We start from the raw sequence: 4,905 nt of genomic DNA, 5'->3' as shown, positions 1-4,905 counted from the left end.
AAGAAAAGAAAGAAAAAAAAGAACGAAAGAAAGAAAGAAAGATAGAGAGAGGACGGTCAGCAAGGAACGAACGTAGGTAGGAAGGTAGGAAGGAAGGAAGGAAGGAAGGAAGGAAGGAAGGAAGGAAGGAAGGAAGGAAGGGAGGGAGGGAGGGAAGGAGGAAGGAAGGAAGGAAGGAAGGAAGGAAGGAAGGAAGGAAGGAAGGAAGGAAGGAAGGAAGCACCAACTGCCCCCTGTTCATTATCCCCCATGGAATGGCTCACTGGTCAAAAGTCAGGTGAATTGGTACAGATGTGGGCATCGTCTCAATGTTGGGGACCCTAAACAAAAGAATCCTGCAGTTTCATGGACCCCAGGGCCTGGGAGGAGGTGGGAAGAGTTAGGAGTATGTAAATACTGAGCACTGAGTCACAGTAGGGGAAAGTACCTTCATAATCCCCCCTCCCCTTGAACCCCAGAAGAAGGCCTTGGCAGAGGCATCTGAAGAAGACCTTCACCTAAGTCCCCAGTTAAAGAGAGCTAGGTATGAAGATGCCTGGGCCAGGAACACTAATCTTCAAAAAGCATGACCAGCCAAAGGGGCCTGCAACTCCCTTCAGAGACTGAGCTGCACTGACTGTGCACTGAGTCAGGTGTGGGGAGGGCAGCTCTCCCCCATGGTATCTGTCAGGTAGAGCTTGTGTCATTGTTTATGGTTGGACCAAAAAATCACACATGGGATTACTGACCAGGAGCCAGACTCCTTAGGACCCAAGTCTCTTAACCACTAGAGCTTGTCTTTGGGAAAAAAAAAAAAGAAAGAGAGAGACCGTAATTTATTAATTTCTATCTGCCCTGAAAAAAAGGCACTGGACTTTGTTACATATTACACATAATTAAAGAGAATTGAATTGAACTGCAGAGTGTAGAGAGGATAGTTGCTGAAATTCAACTACTAGCCAAAAACCCTGCTATAGTTTAACTATATTTCTTCCAAAAGAAATAAATTGATACTTCAGAGGCATAACTCATTAGTTCTCAGTAGATGTATTCAGGATCCTGCTAATGAGATCTCCTCAATAAATTCTAAAAATGTTTCAAGTAGTTCGTATCATGCTCAACTACTTCATTTATTACCTTTTCTACCTTGTCACTGAACTCATAAGTATTTCATCAATTATCATAAAATTCCAGATTATTTTCCTCTTTCAAGCAAACCAAGATGTCTAGACACTCAATAAATATTAATTAGTGAAGATGATGAAGGTTAACTTGATGTTTCTTTCCCCTAATTGCTTTTGAAGACCTTTAGCATCATTTAGCATTTGATTGGAAAGTTTTGGAAGAGCCCATTTCAAATCTATACGTTGTTGATTAATACTGCCACATATTGCCATCTTTCTTTGTCCAAAAGGCATTACAGTCATTAATTCCATATTCAGAGTGACGGGAACAGATTCAATGTACTCTGAGAATCCTAATGCATTACACCCTTTTTGTATTGCTGAAATCAGGAGATGCCAGAACAGCATTCTGTTCTGGGGTCACTGTCTTTCCTCTCCCTCCTTCAGTAAAGCAGGGCTATGCAAAATCAGTTTACAATGTCAAAGTGAGAACAACAACACGAAACCCTATCCATCCGTGTCTGGTTTCTCATTCTCCATAAGTTAACACAACACCCCTAAAGAGAGAAACCCTGGGAAGGTATCAAATGAGAACACAAAGTGAATTTATACACATATATTTTTTAAGTAACCTGTCCTTTATAGAAGTTAAATGCTCTCTGGGATTTGTTAACTTTCCTGAACTTTCCCCTTGACTAAGCATAAGCCTCTCTGGCTCTTTTCTATCTCCATTCCCTCTCACTGTGAGCCTGTCCACACCCTCCTTCACCGCCCCCCCATTCCCCCGCAACACACACACACCATGGTCTTCAGGTAAGTAGCCAGGCTCTCCAATGTGTGGAAATAACACCTTTTAAAGTTGTTTTAACCTATCAGATAACCAGGGTAAAGATGCTACAATTACTGAACAGCTATTCTCTCTCATATAGTGTGCTCACTCTGTGCTGTCCAAATGTCAGAAAATAACTCCATCAATACTGACCCTAGCCCTGGGTTTCTAGCTCCATTTGAGTTTTTAAAGCTTCAGGCTCAGTTCTCTTAACAGATACTTATAATAAGATTTTACAAAGCAAGTTTCTAGTTTCTCCTCCAATCAGGCTTCTGTTAACTGCAACTTCCTTTCTCCCTCACCTGCCCCCTTGTCTACCATGTAACAGACCCTTCTCCCCAAATAGTTTGTCTTCTAAGGTGCTATGGATTGTAGCTTTGCTATATTATGATCACATAAGATAAAAATAGGGAAGAGATGATTTACGAGTAGAGTAACTGAAGCAGCCACTGGCATTTCCCTTTTTAATTCATTCAGAAAGAGCACACACTGTGGCACCATAGTTGGGGTTCCTATTTTAAGCTATGAAAAGAGGGGAGATGGAAAGTTCGAGGGAATAGTGTCTTTAGGTACATAAAGCAGACCATGTTATAATTTCTCCAAAGATGGGGGCCTATGATTTTCTTTTCATTAAATTAGTTGACTGATTGAAGCAAATCACAAATTTCTAAGGGATTCAGATAACTATATAAGATTAGCACTGGAAGTCTGCATTAAGTTTAGACAGAAAAATTTCTGATCTTGGAGAACTGACTCCTTTGATATACAAAATAGATCAAAACTATCTTTTTTCTGCTTTTCTCTCTCTGGGTAGAAGTTTGCAGATAGTAGAGCTACTTTAGATGATGAAGAATATCCCTTTATATTCCCAAAAATCAATGAAAAAGCAGTCCAAATGCCTGAGTTCTAATTTACAACCACCTTGGATCTGGTGCTGGGGATAACCAGTCTTTCTGAGCCATAGTTTCTCATTTGCAAAATAAGGATAAGGGCACCTTGTTCACAGGCTACTGTGCATAGCCCTTTGTAAATTCTAAAAAGCTGCATAAATACAATGGAACATTAATAGAAAGATCCAGGCACATTTCCAAATACATCGTCACGTTAAAAAAATCGGGAACTATGGGTTTGTGAGCCATAGTCAAAGCTCCTGACATAGGAAGGAAGATATTTTCTGCATATAAGGCATGTGTGTTTTCACCCTGAAAAGATAGTAAGAATTCCCTACCAAGAACTGAAACTTACCCTCATCAGGTATAAGTCCTAGTACACTGCCCTGTACACTAAGCAAAAGCAATTTTGACCAGAAACACAACAAAATAGATTTTTTTGATATATACAATAATTACACTAGTATCTAACATTTATGAAATGCTTGCTATGTGCCAGGCACTGTTCTAAGCACTTTACTAGCTTTATCTAATTTAACCCTCCCTGTGATGCAGGTGCCATTATGATTATTTTACAGATGAGACATATAAAAGCTAAGTAACATGCCGGAGGTAATATAGAGAGGTACAGAGGTAACAGAGACTTGAACTCACACTCTTAGCCACTTCTTTACTCTTCCTTCTTTCAAGATCTAGATAATTAATCTTTCCAGAGACGTGTGGGAAGTCCAAAACCCTCCCAGGATTCCTGTAAAATCTTGGGAGGGGACAGGGCATTGGAGCAAAGAGCACTTCTCTATCAAGGTTCCCTTTGGCTCTCATCTCCTGCTAATGATTTCCCTGTTTGGGACTACATCGGCCCAGACGTGAAGCCAGGCTGTTTGTAATTTTCCATGCAAAGATTGTTTTGAAGATTTCTGGAGATATAGTGTACAGCCCAGTAGTGGAAACAACTTGAAATTTAATTTTTTTCTTAATTAAATTTATTGGGGTGACATTGGTTAATAAAAGTATATAGATTTCAAATGTACAATTCTATATCATATCATCTGTATATTGCATTGTGTGCCTACTACCCAGTCAAATCTTCTTCCATCACCATATATTTGACCTCCTTTAACTTTTACTACCCCCCCAACCTCCTTCCCTCTGGTAACAACCATACAGTTGTCTTGAGTTTTTGTTTGTTTTTCTTGTTTTTTCATTTGTTGTTTTCAGTTTTATATTCCATACTAGAGGCCCAGTACACAAAAATTTGTGCACTCGGGGGGGGGGGGGTCCCCCAGCCCGGCCTGTGCCCTCTCGCAGTCTGGGACCCCTCGGGAGATACTTGCTGGCTTAGGCCTGTTCCCGGGTGGCAGAGGGCACGCCCAATCCCTAGGTGCAGCCCCTGGTCAGGCTCAGAGCAGGGCCGATTGGGGAGTTGGGGCGCCGCCCCCGTCATGCACAGAGCAAGGCGGAATCGGGAGGTTGCCATGCCACCCTCAGTCAGCTCAGGGTAGAGCCGATTGGGGGGTTGGGGCACCACCCCCCTGTCACACTCAAGGCAGGGTCGATGGGGAGGTTGCGGCGTCACCCCCTGTGACGCACAGAGCAGGGCCGATCAGGGGGTTGGGACACTGCCCCCCTGTCACTCACAGAGCAGGGCCGATCAGGGGGTTGGGGCGCTGCCCCCTGTCACTCACAGAGCAGGGCCCATCAGGGATGTTGGGGCTCCGTACCCTGTCACGCACAGAGCAGGGCCGATCCGGGGGTTGAGGAGCTCCCCGCTGTCACTCACAGAGTAGGGCCGATAGGGGAGTTGGTGCACCGCCCCCTGTCACACACAGAGTAGGGTGGATCAGGGGGTTGGGGCGCTGCACCCTGTCACACTCAGGGCAGGGCCAATGGGGAGGTTATGGCTCTACCCTGTCACACACAGAGCAGGGCCCGTGGGGGGGGGGTGTTGGGGCACTGCACCCTGTCACACACAGAGCAGGGCCGATCAGGGGGTTGGGGCGCCGCCACTGTCACACTCGGGGCAGGGCCGATGGAGAGGTTATGGCTCTACCCTGTCACACACAGAGCAGGGCCCGTGGGGGGG

Source organism: Myotis lucifugus, unplaced genomic scaffold (assembly GCF_000147115.1).
Source record: "Myotis lucifugus unplaced genomic scaffold, Myoluc2.0 scaffold_136, whole genome shotgun sequence".
Classification (NCBI taxonomy): domain Eukaryota; kingdom Metazoa; phylum Chordata; class Mammalia; order Chiroptera; family Vespertilionidae; genus Myotis; species Myotis lucifugus.
Note: the sequence above shows the minus strand (reverse complement) of the source record.